This window comes from Misgurnus anguillicaudatus, chromosome 21 (genome assembly GCF_027580225.2).
Source record: "Misgurnus anguillicaudatus chromosome 21, ASM2758022v2, whole genome shotgun sequence".
Taxonomy (NCBI): Eukaryota; Metazoa; Chordata; class Actinopteri; order Cypriniformes; family Cobitidae; genus Misgurnus; species Misgurnus anguillicaudatus.
Genome location: NC_073357.2, coordinates 17,507,937 through 17,520,000, shown reverse-complemented (window position 1 = coordinate 17,520,000; position 12,064 = coordinate 17,507,937). Strand labels below are relative to the sequence as shown.

Sequence of the window (12,064 nt, the reverse complement as noted above, 5' to 3'; positions counted from 1 at the left end):
GTAAGCGTTCGCCGATGGCATGGCGTTGCCACATTAGTCTTGAAGTGGCTCTCGAATCGAGTCAGCGCTCGCTTACGGCCACACCACCCTGAGCACGCCCGCTCTCGTCTGATCTCGGAAGCCAAGCAGGGTCGGGCCTGGTTAGTACTTGGATGGGAGACCGCCTGGGAATACCAGGTGATGTAAGCATTTAATTCTTTATTTATTTAATTATTTAATTATTTATTCATATAATTTTTTTCCAGAAATGCATCCTTTCTGTAAGCGTTCGCCGATGGCATGGCGTTGCCACATTAGTCTTGAAGTGGCTCTCGAATCGAGTCAGCGCTCGCTTACGGCTACCCCACCCTGAGCACGCCCGCTCTTGTCTGATCTCGGAAGCCAAGCAGGGTCGGGCCTGGTTAGTACTTGGATGGGAGACCGCCTGGGAATAGCAGGTGCTGTAAGCATTTCATTCTTTATTTAATTAATTATTTATTATTTATTCATATAATTTTTTTCCAGAAATGCATCCTTTCTGTAAGCGTTCGCCGATGGCATGGCGTTGCCACATTGAAGTGGCTCTCGAATTACGTCAACGCTCGCTTACGGCCACACCACCCTGAGCACTAGCGCTAGTTGGTACGTTCCAGGAAGTGTTTGGCTGCAGTAGGTGAGGAAGGCTCACCAAACTTTCAGATTTCTTTTGATTTTGTTTGTTTAAATCAGTGTTTATTTTGAATAGTTTTCTTTCATTTTGTTTGTTTAAATCCCTCCTGGCAGCATACGCTGTTCGGGGGGAGTTTAAGTTTGGCACATACGCTTTTTGTTTTGTTTGGTGAAAATGGACAGACACATGGAATCAACCTCGGAAATGGCAGGAGAGACATGAATGGCAAATGAAAATGGAACGGATGAACAACAACGAGATGGCAATGAAAGAGACAAAGAACAAAGAAGGTACAATTCACGAAAGGAATACTTAATAGAAGCTACGATAACAGTGGATACTACAAATGTGAATGCAAGAGCGGAGGACATTATTACGGCAGTATCGGAGAAAATTGGAAAAGGGAAAATCCTGGCGGTAAGACCCAAACATAACAACGAATATGAGCTGACTCTAGAAAATGTGGATGATGTTGAATTGCTGGAATATGGAATAAGGATAAAAGAAGTGGAATGCGAAGTGAAGAGACTCCAAAACAGAGACTATGTCGTCTCGTTTATGCACCTGCCCGCCTACATAGACGATCACGATATTATAAATAAACTTGAAGGGTGGGGAGTTACCCCTTTGTCTAAATTAAAAAGACGTTTGTATCCAGGCACGACCATTGAAGATGGCACACGGTTCATTAAATCTCGCTTCCCTAAAGATGTTGCATCTCTTCTGTATAGCACAAAGTTTGAAACGGCTGAAGGCCTGCAGTTCTTCAGGGTGATGCACAGCCATCAGGTAAAACTCTGTCGGCTGTGCATGTGCCCAGATCACATCATGAAAGACTGCCCTATGTTTAAGTGCTACAAATGCGAGGAGAGAGGACATTTTGCAAGAGAGTGCAAGGCGGTTAAGTGCCCGGACTGTGACAATTTTTTAAACTTGTGTGAATGCTGGTTTGGCAACGATGAGACTCATGTGGGCGGGAAGGTGCATGAACAAGACAACGTGGTAGAAAAACAACAGAACGACACGAGAGAGGCGGAAGACGGCAGACCTGTAATTGAAGTTGACAATGCCGAACAAATGGAACAACAAGAGAAAGTACAACAGGACATAGAGGATAAAACACAGAGCACTACAGATGAAATGGCAGAGGAAGAAATGAACGAATTAGCTAAAAGACAAGGTAAAGTACAAAACGAGGATTCTAAAGAACAGACGGAACAAACTGAACAACTTAAACAGGAGGAAGGAACATGTACACCACTTGACACTTCTGTCACCATGGAAGATGAGATGGAACAAGATGAATTAGATCAAGATGAGGATTTTAACAAGGATGTCAACGCAATGTCTGAAGGAAAACCGAAAGTGGAGAGAAGAAGACGAAAAATTAAGGTAAAGCCATGTTTGGAAGGAATAAGGAAAAAAACAACTAACAAAGACTTAATAAAAGATAAATATGTACTGCTAAAAGACTTGGATGGTATGAGCTAAAGAAATTGACTCAATGAGTGTTTTTATTTATTTATTTTTTATGGTTTTAAGTTTGGTTACTTTTAATGCCAGAGGACTTTCGGACTTTAACAAATTTGAAAAAGTGAAAGAAATGTTCAAGAATGAAGACGTGATTGTATTGCAAGAAACAAATTGGAAAGAAAAGCACATATGTGAAATAAGGAAAAGATGGAACGGTGAGATTTTATACAATAATGATGATACGAGGTTTGGCAGAGGAGTGGCTTTTTTAATAAGAGAAAATGTGAAAACTGTATGCAAGGTTATCTATAAAGATGATATTGGGAAATGTTTAGCAGTAGAAATGGAATATGAAGGCAAAAAACTGGTTGTGATAAATGTACATGCACCTACGGAGGAAAAAGAAAAGAGAGATTATTTTAATGATTTAAGGTCACTTTTAAAAAACCAACAGAATGTCTTGTTAATGGGGGATTTTAATACTGTGTTAAGTAAATTAGATATGGCAGATGGAATGGTTTTTAGAAATGATATGGGAAGGAGAGAGTTAAAATCAATAATGGAAAACAATAACTTGGTGGATGTTTGGAGAGAAAGGAATGAAAGAAGGCAATACTCAAGAAGACAAAGGGTGGGGAATTTCATGTGTCAAACAAGAATCGATTTTATTTTGTGTAACAGGAATTTAGAAGTTTTTATTGATAACGTGAGATACGATGAAACAAGCTTATGTGATCACAAGCCGTTATATATGCAGATTGACTGGAGTACGTTAAAGAGAGGTCCAGGCGTGTGGGTTTTAAATGCTGAGGTTTTAAAAAGCAAAGGGTATGTTTTAGATATAAAGACGCTAATTGAAAAAGAAAAAGGAAATGCAATGTATATGGAAGATAAAAGATTGTGGTGGGAAAATGTGAAATATTTAGTTAAAATTCATACAATAAAATTGTGCAGATTAATTGAGAAATGTAAGAAATACAATGGACAGGAAATAAGAGAAAATTTAGAAAAAGAGATAAATCAGGGTAATAAGGACATGTTAAAGATAAAAGAATTGGAAAATAAACTTAAAGAAATGGAAGAAAAGAAATATGAAGGTGCAAGATTAAGGAGTAAAGCTCAGTTTCTTGTTGAAGGTGAAAAATGTACAAAATTTTTCTTTGACCTAGAAAGAAGAAAAGGGAAGTCTGAAATTATAAAAGTAGTGAAAAAGGAGAATGGAGAAGAAGTAAAGAGTAATGAAGGAATTTTAATAGAAATGAAAAGGTATTATGAAAAATTGTTTACAACTGAGGGAGTGCAGGATGAAAAAGAAGAAATGTTAGAGAAGATAACAACTAAAATAGACAAGGAAGATATGAAGGATTGTGACAAAGAGATAAGTGAAGAGGAAATTGAAAGAGCGATAAATGAATTAAACAAAAACAAAAGTCCTGGAATTGATGGGTTGGGGAGTGAGTTTTATATGGTTTTTAGGGATATGTTAACCAGTATTTTAAAGGAAGTGTATGATGAGATCTTTAATAAGGGGCAGATGAATCTAAGAATGGGAATGGGTTTGATGAAAACAATATATAAGAAAAAAGGAGAGAAAACTGAACTAAAGAATTATAGGCCGCTTACGATGTTAAATACCGATTTGAAAATTTTATCAAAAATTTTAGCAAACAGACTGAAAGAAGTGATGCCGAGAATAATAAAGACAAATCAAGCATATGGGGTCAAAGGGAAAGACATAGCTGATACGACCCTAAGCATTAAAGATACAATTGGATACATGAAGGAGAGAAAAATGGAGGGATATGTTATAAGTTTAGATTTTGAAAAGGCTTTCGACAGGGTGGAACATGAATTTTTATTTGGGATTTTAAACCGTTTTGGATTTGGAGAAAATTTTATAAAGTGGGTGAAAATTTTATATAATGGACCGGTAACTAGAATTAAATGTAATGGGTTTTTAACGGAATGTTTTACACTAACAAGATCCATAAGACAAGGGTGTCCCATGTCAGCACTATTATATTCTTTAGTCGCGGAACCCTTGGGGTTGGCTATGAGGAAAGAAAAGGGAATAAAAGGTATTCACATAGAAGGGAATGTGGAAGGAGAAGCAATATTTCAGTATGCGGATGACACTACGCTTATTTTGAAAGACAGGGAGGGAGTTAAATGTGCAATGAAAATTGTACAACAATTTTGTAAAGCATCAGGAGGAAAAATTAACGAGGATAAAACTGTGTATATGAGATGTGGGAATGTGCAAGCTTTAACGAGTGATTTTGCTTTTAAAGAAGTGAATGAAATCAAGATTTTAGGAGTTTTAATGGGGGATGATGAAAGGAGAGCTAATGAAACAATGTGGGCAACTATTTTAGGAGATATTGAAAGAAGGTTACATTTTTGGAAATTGAGGACATTATGTCTTAAAGGGAAGGTTTTAATTTCGAATGTTTTAATGATGTCTAAGTTATGGTATGTCTTATATGTGTCATCTATGCCTCTGTGGATTGAAAAAAGATTAAAGAGATGTTTTTTAGACTTTATATGGGAAGGGAAACCCCCAAGAATAGCATATGACACATTGATTGGAGCTGTAGAGAAAGGTGGGATGGGCCTAATAGATGTAGCACAAAGAAAAAATAGTTTAAGGGTTAAAATGGTTAAAAAGTATCTGGATGATGGGAATGTAATGGTATGGAAAAAAACAATGCAATATTTTTTAAACAAATGTGGTAATTTTAATCTGGGAGAAGACATTTTATGGATGAAAACTAAAGCTTGGATGACGGAAAAGGTGCCGGATTTTTACAAGGAAATTATGAGTGCATGGGGGAAAGTTTTAACTTGTGTACAGTACATGCCTAGTGGAAGAGAGTGTATTTTAAACCAACCATTGTTTTTAAACAAGAACATTGTAAACCAAGGGAAAGAAGTGTTTTTTAAAAAGTGGTGGGATGTGGGAATTACAAAAGTGAGAGATGTTTTATATGAGTTTAAGGAGGGATTTTTACCTGTGCAGTACATTGTGGATACTATGGAGGAAGCAAAAGAAGAATATAGTAGACAAGAAATTGTAAATAAGTTTAAGATAATAAAAAGTGCAATACCTGATGATTGGATCAGGAAAATTGATAATAAAGAACAAGGGAAACAAGAGAAAGATGTGTATTTAATGTTGGGAGACAAAATAAGAGCTTTTAAGGAATGCACTGTGAAAATGTTGTATTGTTTTTTTAGAGATTGTATTTTTAAGAAACCTGTGGTGAATAAATACTGGTTACAGAAATACAAAGACTTGAAAGAAGAACATATATGGAGTAATATGAAGGGGAATTTTATTGAGTCAAAATTGGGGACCTTAGAATATTTAATTAGGCACAAGGCGATTTTTACTGATGTTTTATTGAACAAAATCGGGAGAGAGCAAAATGCAACTTGTAAAGTATGTAAAGAAGAAGATGAGGGTTTTTTACATGTGTTTTTATGTTGTAAGCAATTGGAAAACTTTAATGAAAAATGTATAGGTTTGCTTGAAAGGTTGAGAGGTGAACAAGATAATAAAGAAATGGATTGGAACAAGGTGATAATGCTGGGAGAAAACAAATCATGTGAAAACAGAAAAGCGATTAACCTGTTTGTCATGCTGATTAAAAGTGCTATATGGGAAAGAAGAATTGTTGCAAAAAAAGAAAATACTGTTATAGATGTTGAAATAGTGTTTAAAAGAAAAGTTGAGATGTACTTAAAGCATTTGCACTGTTATTTTAAGGAGCAAAACAGGTTGGAGGAGTTTTATAATGTTTTTACTAAGGATGTGGGTACAATATTTGAAGATTTTAATTGGAAAATGCCTGACGATTATGGTTGATCTGTATAATATTTTGAATATGGGAAAGAGACATTTTTAGTGTGAAAAAAAGATGTTGAACTTTCAAATGTTTTGAAATATTTTATAATGATGTTTTTATTTTATTTTTGGTGGGATTTAAGATTGTGCCTGCCAAAAGTCTTTTAAAGAAGTCTATTTGTTGTTAAAGCACTCTCACTGTGTTAAATGTAATGTCTAAGAATATATAGAAATTATGTAATTGTGTGAATATGATTGTTATAAAAAAAAAAAAAAAAAAAAGCACGCCCGCTCTCGTCTGATCTCGGAAGCCAAGCAGGGTCGGGCCTGGTTAGTACTTGGATGGGAGACCGCCTGGGAATACCAGGTGCTGTAAGCATTTAATTCTTTATTTAATTAATTATTTAATTATTTATTCATATAATTTTTTTCCAGAAATGCATCCTTTCTGTAAGCGTTCGCCGATGGCATGGCGTTGCCACATTAGTCTTGAAGTGGCTCTCGAATCGAGTCAGCACTCGCTTACGGCCACACCACCCTGAGCACGCCCGCTCTCGTCTGATCTCGGAAGCCAAGCAGGGTCGGGCCTGGTTAGTACTTGGATGGGAGACCGCCTGGGAATACCAGGTGCTGTAAGCGTTTGATTCTTTATTTATTTAATTAATTGTTTAATTATTTATTCATATAATTTTTTTCCAGAAATGCATTCTTTCTGTAAGCGTTCGCCGATGGCATGGCGTTGCCACATTAGTCTTGAAGTGGCTCTCGAATCGAGTCAGCGCTCGCTTACGGCCACACCACCCTGAGCACGCCCGCTCTCGTCTGATCTCGGAAGCCAAGCAGGGTCGGGCCTGGTTAGTACTTGGATGGGAGACCGCCTGGGAATACCAGGTGCTGTAAGCATTTAATTCTTTATTTAATTAATTATTTAATTATTTATTCATATAATTTTTTTCCAGAAATGCATTCTTTCTGTAAGCGTTCGGCGATGGCATGGCGTTGCCACATTAGTCTTGAAGTGGCTCTCGAATCGAGCCAGCGCTCGCTTACGGCCACACCACCCTGAGCACGCCCGCTCTCGTCTGATCTCGGAAGCCAAGCAGGGTCGGGCCTGGTTAGTACTTGGATGGGAGACCGCCTGGGAATACCAGGTGCTGTAAGCATTTAATTCTTTATTTAATTAATTATTTAATTATTTATTCATATAATTTTTTTCCAGAAATGCATCCTTTCTGTAAGCGTTCGCCGATGGCATGGCGTTGCCACATTAGTCTTGAAGTGGCTCTCGAATCGAGTCAGCGCTCGCTTACGGCCACACCACCCTGAGCACGCCCGCTCTCGTCTGATCTCGGAAGCCAAGCAGGGTCGGGCCTGGTTAGTACTTGGATGGGAGACCGCCTGGGAATACCAGGTGCTGTAAGCATTTAATTAATTATTTAATTATTTATTCATATAATTTTTTCCCAGAAATGCATCCTTTCTGTAAGCGTTCGCCGATGGCATGGCGTTGCCACATTAGTCTTGAAGTGGCTCTCGAATCGAGTCAGCGCTCGCTTACGGCCACACCACCCTGAGCACGCCCGCTCTCGTCTGATCTCGGAAGCCAAGCAGGGTCGGGCCTGGTTAGTACTTGGATGGGAGACCGCCTGGGAATACCAGGTGCTGTAAGCATTCAATTCTTTATTTAATTAATTATTTAATTATTTATTCATATAATTTTTTTCCAGAAATGCATCCTTTCTGTAAGCGTTCGCCGATGGCATGGCGTTGCCACATTAGTCTTGAAGTGGCTCTCGAATCGAGTCAGCGCTCGCTTACGGCCACACCACCCTGAGCACGCCCGCTCTCGTCTGATCTCGGAAGCCAAGCAGGGTCGGGCCTGGTTAGTACTTGGATGGGAGACCGCCTGGGAATACCAGGTGCTGTAAGCATTTAATTCTTTTTTAATTAATTATTTAATTATTTATTCATATAATTTTTTTCCAGAAATGCATCCTTTCTGTAAGCGTTCGCCGATGGCATGGCGTTGCCACATTAGTCTTGAAGTGGCTCTCGAATCGAGTCAGCGCTCGCTTACGGCCACACCACCCTGAGCACGCCCGCTCTCGTCTGATCTCGGAAGCCAAGCAGGGTCGGGCCTGGTTAGTACTTGGATGGGAGACCGCCTGGGAATACCAGGTGCTGTAAGCATTTAATTCTTTATTTAATTAATTATTTAATTATTTATTCATATGATTTTTTTCCAGAAATGCATCCTTTCTGTAAGCGTTCGCCGATGGCATGGCGTTGCCACATTAGTCTTGAAGTGGCTCTCGAATAGAGTCAGCGCTCGCTTACGGCCACACCGCCCTGAGCACGCCCGCTCTCGTCTGATCTCGGAAGCCAAGCAGGGTCGGGCCTGGTTAGTACTTGGATGGGAGACCGCCTGGGAATACCAGGTGCTGTAAGCATTTAATTCTTTATTTAATTAATTATTTAATTATTTATTCATATAATTTTTTTCCAGAAATGCATCCTTTCTGTAAGCGTTCGCCGATGGCATGGCGTTGCCACATTAGTCTTGAAGTGGCTCTCGAATCGAGTCAGCGCTCGCTTACGGCCACACCACCCTGAGCACGCCCGCTCTCGTCTGATCTCGGAAGCCAAGCAGGGTCGGGCCTGGTTAGTACTTGGATGGGAGACCGCCTGGGAATACCAGGTGCTGTAAGCATTAAATTCTTTATTTAATTAATTATTTAATTATTTATTCATATAATTTTTTTCCAGAAATGCATCCTTTCTGTAAGCGTTCGCCGATGGCTTGGCGTTGCCACATTAGTCTTGAAGTGGCTCTCGAATCGAGTCAGCGCTCGCTTACGGCCACACCACCCTGAGCACGCCCGCTCTCGTCTGATCTCGGAAGCCAAGCAGGGTCGGGCCTGGTTAGTACTTGGATGGGAGACCGCCTGGGAATACCAGGTGCTGTAAGCATTTAATTAATTATTTAATTATTTATTCATATAATTTTTTCCCAGAAATGCATCCTTTCTGTAAGCGTTCGCCGATGGCATGGCGTTGCCACATTAGTCTTGAAGTGGCTCTCGAATCGAGTCAGCGCTCGCTTACGGCCACACCACCCTGAGCACGCCCGCTCTCGTCTGATCTCGGAAGCCAAGCAGGGTCGGGCCTGGTTAGTACTTGGATGGGAGACCGCCTGGGAATACCAGGTGCTGTAAGCATTCAATTCTTTATTTAATTAATTATTTAATTATTTATTCATATAATTTTTTCCAGAAATGCATCCTTTCTGTAAGCGTTCGCCGATGGCATGGCGTTGCCACATTAGTCTTGAAGTGGCTCTCGAATCGAGTCAGCGCTCGCTTACGGCCACACCACCCTGAGCACGCCCGCTCTCGTCTGATCTCGGAAGCCAAGCAGGGTCGGGCCTGGTTAGTACTTGGATGGGAGACCGCCTGGGAATACCAGGTGCTGTAAGCATTTAATTCTTTTTTAATTAATTATTTAATTATTTATTCATATAATTTTTTTCCAGAAATGCATCCTTTCTGTAAGCGTTCGCCGATGGCATGGCGTTGCCACATTAGTCTTGAAGTGGCTCTCGAATCGAGTCAGCGCTCGCTTACGGCCACACCACCCTGAGCACGCCCGCTCTCGTCTGATCTCGGAAGCCAAGCAGGGTCGGGCCTGGTTAGTACTTGGATGGGAGACCGCCTGGGAATACCAGGTGCTGTAAGCATTTAATTCTTTATTTAATTAATTATTTAATTATTTATTCATATGATTTTTTTCCAGAAATGCATCCTTTCTGTAAGCGTTCGCCGATGGCATGGCGTTGCCACATTAGTCTTGAAGTGGCTCTCGAATAGAGTCAGCGCTCGCTTACGGCCACACCGCCCTGAGCACGCCCGCTCTCGTCTGATCTCGGAAGCCAAGCAGGGTCGGGCCTGGTTAGTACTTGGATGGGAGACCGCCTGGGAATACCAGGTGCTGTAAGCATTTAATTCTTTATTTAATTAATTATTTAATTATTTATTCATATAATTTTTTTCCAGAAATGCATCCTTTCTGTAAGCGTTCGCCGATGGCATGGCGTTGCCACATTAGTCTTGAAGTGGCTCTCGAATCGAGTCAGCGCTCGCTTACGGCCACACCACCCTGAGCACGCCCGCTCTCGTCTGATCTCGGAAGCCAAGCAGGGTCGGGCCTGGTTAGTACTTGGATGGGAGACCGCCTGGGAATACCAGGTGCTGTAAGCATTAAATTCTTTATTTAATTAATTATTTAATTATTTATTCATATAATTTTTTTCCAGAAATGCATCCTTTCTGTAAGCGTTCGCCAATGGCATGGCGTTGCCACATTAGTCTTGAAGTGGCTCTCGAATCGAGTCAGCGCTCGCTTACGGCCACACCACCCTGAGCACGCCCGCTCTCGTCTGATCTCGGAAGCCAAGCAGGGTCGGGCCTGGTTAGTACTTGGATGGGAGACCGCCTGGGAATACCAGGTGCTGTAAGCATTTAATTCTTTATTTAATTAATTATTTAATTATTTATTCATATAATTTTTTTCCAGAAATGCATCCTTTCTGTAAGCGTTCGCCGATGGCATGGCGTTGCCACATTAGTCTTGAAGTGGCTCTCGAATCGAGTCAGCGCTCGCTTACGGCCACACCACCCTGAGCACGCCCGCTCTCGTCTGATCTCGGAAGCCAAGCAGGGTCGGGCCTGGTTAGTACTTGGATGGGAGACCGCCTGGGAATACCAGGTGCTGTAAGCATTTAATTCTTTATTTAATTAATTATTTAATTATTTATTCATATAATTTTTTTCCAGAAATGCATCCTTTCTGTAAGCGTTCGCCGATGGCATGGCGTTGCCACATTAGTCTTGAAGTGGCTCTCGAATCGAGTCAGCGCTCGCTTACGGCCACACCACCCTGAGCACGCCCGCTCTCGTCTGATCTCGGAAGCCAAGCAGGGTCGGGCCTGGTTAGTACTTGGATGGGAGACCGCCTGGGAATACCAGGTGCTGTAAGCATTTAATTCTTTATTTAATTAATTATTTAATTATTTATTCATATAATTTTTTTCCAGAAATGCATCCTTTCTGTAAGCGTTCGCCGATGGCATGGCGTTGCCACATTAGTCTTGAAGTGGCTCTCGAATCGAGTCAGCGCTCGCTTACGGCCACACCACCCTGAGCACGCCCGCTCTCGTCTGATCTCGGAAGCCAAGCAGGGTCGGGCCTGGTTAGTACTTGGATGGGAGACCGCCTGGGAATACCAGGTGCTGTAAGCGTTTGATTCTTTATTTAATTAATTATTTAATTATTTATTCATATAATTTTTTTCCAGAAATGCATTCTTTCTGTAAGCGTTCGCCGATGGCATGGCGTTGCCACATTAGTCTTGAAGTGGCTCTCGAATCGAGTCAGCGCTCGCTTACGGCCACACCACCCTGAGCACGCCCGCTCTCGTCTGATCTCGGAAGCCAAGCAGGGTCGGGCCTGGTTAGTACTTGGATGGGAGACCGCCTGGGAATACCAGGTGCTGTAAGCATTTAATTCTTTATTTAATTAATTATTTAATTATTTATTCATATAATTTTTTTCCAGAAATGCATCCTTTCTGTAAGCGTTCGCCGATGGCATGGCGTTGCCACATTAGTCTTGAAGTGGCTCTCGAATCGAGTCAGCGCTCGCTTACGGCCACACCACCCTGAGCACGCCCGCTCTCGTCTGATCTCGGAAGCCAAGCAGGGTCGGGCCTGGTTAGTACTTGGATGGGAGACCGCCTGGGAATACCAGGTGCTGTAAGCATTTAATTCTTTATTTAATTAATTATTTAATTATTTATTCATATAATTTTTTTCCAGAAATGCATCCTTTCTGTAAGCGTTCGCCGATGGCATGGCGTTGCCACATTAGTCTTGAAGTGGCTCTCGAATCGAGTCAGCGCTCGCTCACGGCCACACCACCCTGAGCACGCCCGCTCTCGTCTGATCTCGGAAGCCAAGCAGGGTCAGGCCTGGTTAGTACTTGGATGGGAGACCGCCTGGGAATACCAGGTGCTGTAAGCATTTAATTAATTATTTATTT

General features: G+C 41.2%; 1 long non-coding RNA gene, 22 other non-coding genes and 2 pseudogenes across 23 annotated transcripts in view; all 25 read left to right on the top strand.

Annotated features, from left to right (window-relative positions):
- The window catches only part of LOC141353270 (uncharacterized), a 508,637-nt gene that overhangs the window by 311,176 nt on the left and 185,397 nt on the right, over positions 1-12,064 (top strand). The window lies entirely within an intron of this gene.
- On the top strand, positions 71-189 carry LOC141358517 (5S ribosomal RNA). Its single transcript, XR_012365013.1, has one exon. It is a non-coding gene; the product is annotated as a 5S ribosomal RNA (ribosomal RNA).
- On the top strand, positions 331-449 carry LOC141354237 (5S ribosomal RNA; annotated as a pseudogene).
- On the top strand, positions 6,490-6,608 carry LOC141357075 (5S ribosomal RNA). The gene has a single exon (XR_012363550.1). It is a non-coding gene; the product is annotated as a 5S ribosomal RNA (ribosomal RNA).
- Positions 6,754-6,872, top strand: LOC141356616 (5S ribosomal RNA). The gene has a single exon (XR_012363077.1). It is a non-coding gene; the product is annotated as a 5S ribosomal RNA (ribosomal RNA).
- Positions 7,014-7,132, top strand: LOC141356615 (5S ribosomal RNA). The gene has a single exon (XR_012363076.1). It is a non-coding gene; the product is annotated as a 5S ribosomal RNA (ribosomal RNA).
- LOC141356614 (5S ribosomal RNA) lies at positions 7,274-7,392 on the top strand. The gene has a single exon (XR_012363075.1). It is a non-coding gene; the product is annotated as a 5S ribosomal RNA (ribosomal RNA).
- On the top strand, positions 7,522-7,640 carry LOC141356613 (5S ribosomal RNA). The gene has a single exon (XR_012363074.1). It is a non-coding gene; the product is annotated as a 5S ribosomal RNA (ribosomal RNA).
- On the top strand, positions 7,782-7,900 carry LOC141356612 (5S ribosomal RNA). Its single transcript, XR_012363073.1, has one exon. It is a non-coding gene; the product is annotated as a 5S ribosomal RNA (ribosomal RNA).
- On the top strand, positions 8,041-8,159 carry LOC141356611 (5S ribosomal RNA). Its single transcript, XR_012363072.1, has one exon. It is a non-coding gene; the product is annotated as a 5S ribosomal RNA (ribosomal RNA).
- On the top strand, positions 8,301-8,419 carry LOC141356978 (5S ribosomal RNA). Its single transcript, XR_012363450.1, has one exon. It is a non-coding gene; the product is annotated as a 5S ribosomal RNA (ribosomal RNA).
- LOC141356610 (5S ribosomal RNA) lies at positions 8,561-8,679 on the top strand. The gene has a single exon (XR_012363071.1). It is a non-coding gene; the product is annotated as a 5S ribosomal RNA (ribosomal RNA).
- Positions 8,821-8,939, top strand: LOC141356609 (5S ribosomal RNA). Its single transcript, XR_012363070.1, has one exon. It is a non-coding gene; the product is annotated as a 5S ribosomal RNA (ribosomal RNA).
- LOC141356608 (5S ribosomal RNA) lies at positions 9,069-9,187 on the top strand. The gene has a single exon (XR_012363069.1). It is a non-coding gene; the product is annotated as a 5S ribosomal RNA (ribosomal RNA).
- LOC141356607 (5S ribosomal RNA) lies at positions 9,328-9,446 on the top strand. The gene has a single exon (XR_012363068.1). It is a non-coding gene; the product is annotated as a 5S ribosomal RNA (ribosomal RNA).
- On the top strand, positions 9,587-9,705 carry LOC141356606 (5S ribosomal RNA). The gene has a single exon (XR_012363067.1). It is a non-coding gene; the product is annotated as a 5S ribosomal RNA (ribosomal RNA).
- LOC141356976 (5S ribosomal RNA) lies at positions 9,847-9,965 on the top strand. Its single transcript, XR_012363448.1, has one exon. It is a non-coding gene; the product is annotated as a 5S ribosomal RNA (ribosomal RNA).
- Positions 10,107-10,225, top strand: LOC141356605 (5S ribosomal RNA). The gene has a single exon (XR_012363066.1). It is a non-coding gene; the product is annotated as a 5S ribosomal RNA (ribosomal RNA).
- On the top strand, positions 10,367-10,485 carry LOC141356604 (5S ribosomal RNA). Its single transcript, XR_012363065.1, has one exon. It is a non-coding gene; the product is annotated as a 5S ribosomal RNA (ribosomal RNA).
- LOC141356603 (5S ribosomal RNA) lies at positions 10,627-10,745 on the top strand. Its single transcript, XR_012363064.1, has one exon. It is a non-coding gene; the product is annotated as a 5S ribosomal RNA (ribosomal RNA).
- Positions 10,887-11,005, top strand: LOC141356601 (5S ribosomal RNA). Its single transcript, XR_012363063.1, has one exon. It is a non-coding gene; the product is annotated as a 5S ribosomal RNA (ribosomal RNA).
- LOC141357074 (5S ribosomal RNA) lies at positions 11,147-11,265 on the top strand. Its single transcript, XR_012363549.1, has one exon. It is a non-coding gene; the product is annotated as a 5S ribosomal RNA (ribosomal RNA).
- Positions 11,407-11,525, top strand: LOC141356600 (5S ribosomal RNA). The gene has a single exon (XR_012363062.1). It is a non-coding gene; the product is annotated as a 5S ribosomal RNA (ribosomal RNA).
- Positions 11,667-11,785, top strand: LOC141356598 (5S ribosomal RNA). The gene has a single exon (XR_012363060.1). It is a non-coding gene; the product is annotated as a 5S ribosomal RNA (ribosomal RNA).
- On the top strand, positions 11,927-12,045 carry LOC141353946 (5S ribosomal RNA; annotated as a pseudogene).